The following is a 10,103-nucleotide window of genomic DNA, read 5'->3' on the forward strand; positions in this document are numbered from 1 at the left end:
GTAACACAGGCAGGCACATTGCAAATCTCATTAAAAAGTGAGAGGAGTGGCTGGAGGAGGCTTTAGGAGGCTTTCTAATAACAATACATGGGGAAAGCTTGCATATTGGATTCAATCACAAACATCTGCCCCCACCGTAACTCACTCTATCCACAAAAGGTCTTCAATAACCTCAGATACTTTAAGGATATTTGTTATGAAATGAAGAAAGCATCACAATGTTACAGACATTTTACAAACTGCCGTATTTTACCATGACAAACACAAAACAAGACTGTCTGTGACTTGTGTTACACATCACCAGCATTGTAAGTCAACCAGTTGTACAGGGCCGCATAGAATGATCTTCTCTTCCTTTCAAACAAATGTTTTTACTTCTCAACCAACCAACACAACCACCCACACTCACAAACACTGCCCTCCTCCCTGTCCCTGGTCCCCTCCGCCTACCCTAGTCCCTTCCTCCACTTTCTCCCTCTATGCTTTATTGATTTCATGTTGTCACCACACCTCTCTATCTGATTTCATTAGTCACAGTGAGGTGACACATCAGATGGAGGGATCTCAGAGAAGGAAGAGGACAACACAGGAGTGACAGTATCACAGTCTCACATCTTGTTCAGTGTTAAGATGGAGCACAATGTCGTACTTAGGAACTGAATGGTTATATTATATTGTATGATATTGTATCCACAAACTTGACTGTGTGATGATTTCCAATGTTGTGTGTATGTCTATGTAAGTGCAGTTGGTCCTCTTTTGAACACTGCTCATTCGTCACGTCACTGACCCTGTAATTGACCGTTTAACACAGTGAATGGGGGATTCAACAACCCTGTCATTTCACTCATTGTAAGATTACACACATACCAATTGGCCTATCATCCAAACCCTATCAATGTTACAGCCACTCGGATAACCAGATGGATGGCTAGCTCTTTCCTCCTGGCAGATACACTATGTGCTGCCAAAGGATTTGAATTGTCTTCTGTCTTTTCAGCTTCATGTTTCTATCTTTCTTGCATTTCTAATGTGAGCGTTTCGGTGCTTTTCTAATGTGAGCGTTTCGGTGATTCAGTGAGTTTTCTGATCTATGTTCATTCATTTCTTCTGGATTTATATCCGATTTTGTTTGTCTCTCTTCCTCTGTCCTCGGTTTTCAACTCTCTTTCATCTCTCGCTCACTTTCCTTTTTCTGTCCTGCTTTAATGAGCATGGTGTTCACTGCTGGGGCGTACTGTCCCTTTAAGAGCGGGAGGTGTGAGCGCAGACACCTTGTGATGAGTGAGAGGGAACAAACCATAGAAAATGAACGCATACAAGGGGAGGCACACGAGAGACAGTGCCTTGACATTTACGGAAGAAAGAAATAAGTGCAGTCTGATTCTCTCATAGACAAAGACAGAAAACCCCACAATATAGCATCTTGACACCAAGGCAGAACTATAGAAATCAGCACAGAGTTTGCTAGATAAAGAAGGTGCCAGAGCATAATTTATTAAGTAGGGGGACAGAATCAGAAAAGGGTCAAGATGAATGTCAAAAAGAGTCAGATTGATATAATATGATAACGTATGACCACTGTCACTGTATTTCTCTGATTATGTCCATTCCCTGTTCATCTGGCCCCCCCCCCCTCTCTGTTTGTCACTGCATGGTGACTCAGACACTGCAGAACTGCTAGGTCTTACATGATATGAAATTAGTCACACTGCAACCGGACATTATCTAGCTCTCTTTCTCTCTCTCTCTCTCTCACACACACACACACACACACACACACACACACACACACACACACACACACACACACACACACACACACACACACACACACACACACACACACACACACACACACACACACACACACACACTACACACACACACACACACACACACACACCAAGCATTTAGCCTCAGTACTCACTACCAACCTTCCCCTGCAGCTGGCCCGCAAACAGCCTGGCACGGACAGTGAGCTGGTGTACTTATCATAGAAACTCCATTACCAGACTGTGCTCCTCCAATGTACCTAGACACCTGAATAAATACATAAACTGATTTTAATGATGCTCTCTTCACACTGCCTTGACCACACATCACACAGGATGAATGCCCAGACTGGCTGAGGCTGTCAATCCACACGCCTCCCCTCAGAGACATCCTGCTCTCTCTCTGTCTCTTTCTCCATTTCTCTCTCTCAAATTGAAAGTCAGCACTGCATGGTTGGTATGTCAGCTGTGAAAAACCGCACAGTCTTTTAAAAGTATTTTCTTTAGTTTAGAATGGCTTCAGCAAGTCAGTCAAGCACAGGCCTTCTATTGAAAATAAAGTGCCCACTGCCCATAGATAGAATGTGACCATGAAAGGAAAACTGTTCTACAGAGATAGATAGATTCTACTGAGAAGAATGCTTGACACTCATTGTCATTTAGCTTTCAGTGACATTATGAGCACTCTGGGGCGGTTGATGTTGCTTTAACAGCTTGGAGCACAAGCTCTTCAAAGTGCCCTCGCAAATTGATTACTTAATGCCACTCCCCTCCTTCAAATAAACATGCACGCTGTTCTCACAGACCTAATGCTTAAGTGTCTTGTTACTGTTGCAGATAAAATCATGTCCCCTGAACGGGTATTGGCAGACATGTCTGTGCTGTTTAGAGAGAAAATTATGGTGGGAGGGGAGATCTAGGGAGGAGAGACAGGAAGGAGGCAGGAGTGGGGAGCAAGGAGGGGGAAGAAGGAGAGATGGGAGAGGGAGAAAGTGCAGGAAGTAAGGAGGAGGGAGGAGGGAGGAGGTGTGGTTAGGAAAAGCCTGTTTAGTCCATCTGACTGCTCCCTGAGTAGCGATGCAGCGCCCACATGAAAGTGGGTTGTGTCATATGTGGCTGGCTGTGGCACGACGCCACGTCACACGACTCCTGAAATCTAGCCAACGAGTAGGCCGTCTGGGAGCCAGGAACACAGGGGACCACAGACAACAGACGGAGAGATGGCAGGAGGAGAGGGAAAGAAAGAGGAAGAGAGTGAGAGAGTGACCGAGTGACCGAGTGAGTGAGTGAGAGAGAGAGACAGAGACAGAGAAACATAGTAAATGGTATGAATAATTTAAATTAGGAGTGAGAAATGTATTGGAACAGAAGGCTGTGGCACAGCATACATGCAGTATATGTGTTCCCCTCCCCATTGACTAAGGACAGAAAACAAAGCACATAATAAGGGCGGACAAAAGGGGACTGGGAAGATGCAGAGCAGTCAGTGCTAGTTTGATGTAAAACCAAGTGAATATGTGCCGGTGTCTGTAACGGACCACAACAATACAGGTCTTTCTCTACCTTGTGAGGGAGTCTAGTTTTAAACTCAAAACCTGGCTCTGTGAGACTCAGTGAGGGTCTGTGTACCTGTGTGTTGGGATGCTCATCACAAACCCTGACTTTGTGAGACTCAGTGAGGGTCTGTGTCCCTGTGTGTTGGGATGCTCATCACAAACCCTGACTCTGTGAGACTCAGTGAGGGTCTGTGTCCCTGTGTGTTGGGATGCTCATCAGAACTCCTGACTCAGAGAAGGTCTGTGTCCCTATGTGTTGGGATGCTCCTCAGAACTCCTGACTCAGAGAGGGTCTGTGTCCCTGTGTGTTGGGATGCTCATCACAAACCCTGACTCAGTGAGGGTCTGTGTCCCTGTGTGTTGGGATGCTCATCACAAACCCTGAATCAGTGAGGGTCTGTGTCCCTGTGTTTTGGGATGCTCATCACAAACCCTGACTCAGTGAGGGTCTGTGTCCCTGTGTGTTGGGATGCTCATCACAAACCCTGAATCAGTGAGGGTCTGTGTCCCTGTGTTTTGGGATGCTCATCACAAACCCTGACGCAGTGAGGGTCTGTGTCCCTGTGTGTTGGGATGCTCATCAGAACTCCTGACTCAGAGAAGGTCTGTGTCCCTATGTGTTGGGATGCTCCTCAGAACTCCTGACTCAGAGAGGGTCTGTGTCCCTGTGTGTTGGGATGCTCATCACAAACCATGACTCAGTGAGGGTCTGTATCCCTGTGTGTTGGGATGCTCATCACAAACCTTGACTCAGTGAGGGTCTGTGTCCCTGTGTGTTGGGATGCTCATCACAAACCCTGACTTTGTGAGACTCAGTGAGGGTCTGTGTCCCTGTGTGTTGGGATGCTCATCACAAACCCTGACTCTGTGAGACTCAGTGAGGGTCTGTGTCCCTGTGTGTTGGGATGCTCATCAGAACTCCTGACTCAGAAAAGGTCTGTGTCCCTGTGTGTTGGGATGCTCATCAGAACTCCTGACTCAGAGAGGGTCTGTGTCCCTGTGTGTTGGGATGCTCATCAGAACTCTTGACTCAGTGTACCTGTGTGTTTGGGATGCTCATCAGAACTCCTGACTCAGTGTATCTGTGTGTTGGGATGCTCATCACAAACCATGACTCAGTGAGGGTCTGTATCCCTGTGTGTTGGGATGCTCATCACAAACCTTGACTCAGTGAGGGTCTGTGTCCCTGTGTGTTGGGATGCTCATCACAAACCCTGACTTTGTGAGACTCAGTGAGGGTCTGTGTCCCTGTGTGTTGGGATGCTCATCACAAACCCTGACTCTGTGAGACTCAGTGAGGGTCTGTGTCCCTATGTGTTGTGATGCTCATCAGAACTCCTGACTCAGAGAGGGTCTGTGTCCCTGTGTGTTGGGATGCTCATCAGAACTCTTGACTCAGTGTACCTGTGTGTTTGGGATGCTCATCAGAACTCCTGACTCAGTGTATCTGTGTGTTGGGATGCTCATCAGAACTCCTGACTCAGTGTACCTGTGTGTGTCTGTATTAGCTATGGAAGTGCACATCCAGCACATGACTAGGTGTGTATGTGTGCATGTAGAATATTTGTGTGTCCTTGTCTAGTTCTCTTTTTCTATACACCTTTTGTCCATCTTTTCAAAGCTGAGATAGGTTGTCATGGAGACCGGGGCACTTGTGGAAAAGGAAACAGGCAGAAGGGAGAAATCTAGTTGTCATCAGATACTCTGAGATTGTGTGGTCGAGGAGAGAGAGAAAATGAGAGTGAGAGTGAGAGCGAGAGAGTGAGAGCAGGAAGACTGCAACAGCGACAGAGAGTGGTGAAACCACAGGCACAGCTGAAATCCTGCTATCCTTTCTCTGCTCAGGCCAAGTGGCGTAAATGTAGATAAGAGGACAAGTTGAAACAATATGCACATGCACACAAACACCAGTCCCGAGGAGGCTTGGCTGGGACCTTCCCCTGGAGCCTGTGGTTGTGTCTGCTCGTCATGACCAGGTAGCCTCCAACATGTTTAAACAGGCTTCCATCATCGGTCATAACTCAGGGACCAGGTGTCTAATCCTTCACCTGACGACAGGGGTTAAGAGACTGAGTAGTGATAATACAGCCATCACAAGCACTCCATCACATGATAATTACATTTCAGTGGCACTCCATTGCTTCCACGCTCTAAGGATAATCTTGTTAAAACCGAGTGGTTGGCATCCCAGTGACAGAGAGAACAGGCAGCCTCTCTCATACAAAGGCTCATAGAGCAGCCAATGTCTGTCTGTCTGTCTGAATGAATGAATGCACAGTGTGGAGGAGTAAAGCTTTTGTTGAGTAACCTTGGTGCTGGTGAGCAACAGTCATGCAGCGGTTGGTCCACTCATCTTTTTATCCTTGCATATTTGTGCTGAAAGTCTGGTTAATTTCTGATTAAGAATATACTGAAAAAGGAAAAGCTGAAATGTAACTTGAATTAGATGTGTTGGTTGTATTATAATGTAATCACATCTAATATTCCATTATGAAGTCATTGATATGGCATGCGGGGTGAGGCTGGAACTTGAACGCCACAATGGATAAATGTATTGGAAAGAAATTGCTTAAAATGATTCACCAATATACTTCAATACATCCCCTTTTGGCAGGAAAGGATAATCCAAGCAGAACTGTTTGTATCCTACACAGCATATCATGATGCTGTCCCTCTAGACATTTCTCCTCCCTTTTTCTTGGCTAGTATGCTGAGCTGTCTACTAAGTAAGTAACTATATCTCCCCCTGGCGGCTGGTTTAAACACTGCAGGATCATGAACATACTATTTACTGTATTTAAAATATCTTACAGATGCTATCGAGAAGAACATATTCTTATATTTCTGCAGAGCTTAATGACTCAATCACCAAAATAATGCCACTGGATAGTTTAGTTTGTCAAATTCCGATCCCTATTGAAATATTTCTCATTTCCAGTCCAAGGCTACCCCCGTCTCATTTTCCATGTAAGATCAGCATTATACTGTGACAAAGCAGACAGCCAGTGTAATTACTTTACAACTGTACCCTGCAGCTACTGACCTGCCGCCCTGGAAGCCCAGGCTCCAGTAATATCAGGTTCATTTGTCTGGCAGGACTGACACATTATCCATTAGACATTTTTATGAACGTCTCACACCCATTCCTTTGCTGTCTTCGAGTTTGATTGAATTTTCCAGCTCTGGTTAATTAAGAAGAGGACAGCAAGCTGATTAAAAATGAATAAGTTCCTTTGAGAGTCAGAGTGAAAAATAACAAAGTACTTCTTCATTTTTTCTACAACGGCAGACAGAAAATACTTTCTGACTGGCATTTAACATGGCAATGCTTTTCCACTGATTGTGTTCAGTATTTAGTGTGTGAAACACTACTAACAAGTTCAAGGGTCCAGTCATCATACACAGGGTGATCTGGAACTACATGCTCAAACAAAAATGTATGATTATTAAAACATATTAAAACATTGCACATTTAACTTCTATGATAAAAATGTTATTACTTGAGCGCAGAATATACCCCTGAAAAGGAGATCTGTCCATTCTAATTTGACAGAGTGATGCAACGTTGGTCTATACTTAATACGTGTGAACCCATCTGATGGTGCATGGGTTCTCTTGACCCTGGGGACCAATTTGAGTGGTGCACAGCATAAGGGTTTACTGGATTTCCATCCCCCCCCCTACACCATATTTGGGGAGACACTAATGGTTCTGGTTGTCTTGGCAACATGTGATGCCATCTGTCAGGGTCCTGCTCACTGATCCATGCAGTGTATCTGAAACATTGTTTTTTAGACCGTCTCTGTTCGCCCTCAGCCATTGTAAAAACAGAGAACCATGAGCTTATGTTTTGAACAGGGTAGTTTCACTTCCAATAAATTATCCTATAACAACACATCTGAAGCACAAATACTGTAGTAAACATATTACAGAAGAAAATGGATTTTACTTTGAAGGATTTCACATCGGACATTTGGTCAAAACACATTTTGGAATCCACAATGAACACATGCTGTTTAAAAAAAGTGTATTATAGTACATATTTTCTACTGTATAATACAGTAGCAGTACAATGAAAGGACAACAGCGGCCTTCCTGTTCAAGTCTAGTTCCAGACGTTCTACTGTTAATGAACTCTGTTGGTGCTTCTGAGTCATTGTTAAATGGGTTTAACATGCCTTTAACACACTGGCAGCACGGCCAACACACACACACACACACACACAGATTGATTCCTCAGTTCACATGAGACGAGTCCCAACTTCAATCTGTCCATCATGAGGTCAGCTTCTTCAAATCTCCCTCAAAGCAATCATTCAGACAAACATTTGTTTATGTAAATATGTTTGCTCTCTCTCTCTCTCTCTCTCTCTCTCTCTCTCTCTCTCTCTCTCTCTCTCTCTCTCTCTCTCTCTCATTAACAAGCACACACATACAGGAGTCTGATGGGCTGAATGTTAAGCAGTGCAAATTAGGGAATGGGCTTGTGGCAACTGGGAAGGACTGTGTCTGAGGGGGTTCATCTGTCCCCTGGGAAGGAGTGGTGGATCAACCACACCTGTGACCCTATCCACCTCCTCACAGGGGTTGGCATGTCAGAGCCTCAGCCACACTAGATGGATAGCTGCCCTTAAGCTGCATCCCCCCACCCCTCCCTCTCTTTGACGAAATGTGCAATTACCAATTACTTCTGCCCCCCCCCCCCCCCCCCCCCCTCTGCTTCAGCACCAATAAACAAGATATTAATGAGCCTGTAACAGGGCCGGGAGAGAGGATGTGATATAGTTGGTTTACCAGCTGATGTCGTCAGGAAACAGGGAGGTGGGAATAGTGGGAGAAAGGTTTGTACTGGGCTAGCATACAGTTGGTACACTCCATAATTGTCATTGGCTACAGACAGTCCTGCAATATAAATCAAGAACTAAACTGTCAAGACTGTTTGCTTTATTTTGATGTGTAAACTGAGTTGAGAATTATGGATACACACAATATACACAATATATACAAAAGTATGTGGACACCACTTCAAATTAGTGGATTCGGCTATTTCAGCCACTCCTGTTGCTGACAGGTGTATAAAATTGAGCACATAGCCATGCAATCTCCATAGACAATCATTAACAGTAGAATGGCCATACTGAAGAGCTCAATGACTTTCAAGGTGGCACCATCATAGGATGCCAACTTTCCAACAAGTCAGTTTGTCAAATTTCTGCCCTGCTAGAGCTGCCCCGGTCAACTGTAAATGGAAATGTCTAAGAGCAACAACGGCTCAGCCGAGAAGTGGTAGGCCACACAAGCTCACAGAACGGGACTGCCGAGTGTTGAAGTGCGTAGCGTTGTCCTCGGTTGCCACACTCACTACCGAGTTCCAAACTGCCTCTGGAAGCAACGTCAGTACAAGAACTGTTCGTCGGGAGCTTCATGAAATGGTTTTCCATGGCCGAGCAGCTGTATATAAGCCTAAGATCACCATGCACACTGCTTGCCATCATTGGATCCTGGAGCAGTGGAAACCTGCTCTCTGGAGAGATGAATCACGCTTCACCATCTGGCAATCTGATGGACGAATCTGGGTTTGGCGGATGCCAGGAGAATGCTACTTGCCCAAATGCATAGTGCCAACTATGAAGTTTGGTGGAGGAGGAATAATGGTCTGGGGCTGTTTTTTATGCTTTGGGCTAGGCCTCTTAGTTCCAGTGAAGGGAAATCTTAACTCTACAGCATACAATGACATTCTAGACGATTCTGTGCTTCCAACTTTGTGGTAACAGTTTGGGGAAGGCCCTTTCCTGTTTCACCATGACAATGTCACCGTGCACAAAGGGAGGTCCATACAGAAATGGTTTGTCAGAAATTGCAGTCGGTGTGAAAGAACTTGACTGGACTGCACAGAGCCCTGACCTCAGCCCCATTGAACACCTTTGGGATGAATTGGAACTCCGACAGCGAGCCAGGCCTAATCGCCCAACATCAGTGCCGACCTCAAGAATGCTCTTGTGGATGAATGAAAGCAAGTCACCGCAGCAATGTTCCAACATCTAGTGGAAAGTCTTCCCAGAAGAGAAGAGGCTGTTATAGCAGGCTGTTATAGCAGCAGAACGGGGAGCAACTCCATATTAATGCCCATGACTTTGGCATGAGATGTTCGACAAGCAGACGTCCACATACTTTTGGTCATGTAGTGTATGATCTCATCCCATTTGATGGTTAACAATGATGAACAGGGCCCTCTACCGATGCCACCTGAGTGCATTTCTCCCTGCTCTGATGAAGAGTTGTTGGCTCCTCTCATACAGGAGTAATATATTTTGTTTAATTATTTGTAAATATTTGTTAATATTAATTATTGTATTTATTTATCAGGGGTGCTGCAGCACCCTCAGCACTCTTACTACCCGCTGCTATGTCCTTGAATCCTATGAAGCCATTTACAAAAAATGTAAAAAGCACCATTCATCTGTAAAACACATAGGTAACACTGGATAGGGACTAAATGCCTTGGTTTCTTTTTTACAAAATATATATATTTTTTAATCCATTTCCACTGTCCAACATGTGTTGAATTACCTCTTCACTTAGGTAGCTGAGCTGCCACCCATATTGACATGTCAAGATACTGCCTGCACATAGTAGTCATAAAGACCACCCACAGAAGTAACCCCTGCATGTTTTAATGGCAGATGGAGATGATTAAAGTCTCCGCGGGAAACTTGCTGGTGGAGGACTGACAAAACAGTGGTGCTGAGTGCACAAAGCAAGAATGTCCAGT

This window comes from Oncorhynchus mykiss, chromosome 6, assembly GCF_057628025.1.
Source record: "Oncorhynchus mykiss isolate SJ-2025 chromosome 6, ASM5762802v1, whole genome shotgun sequence".
In the NCBI taxonomy this organism is placed as follows: Eukaryota; Metazoa; Chordata; class Actinopteri; order Salmoniformes; family Salmonidae; genus Oncorhynchus; species Oncorhynchus mykiss.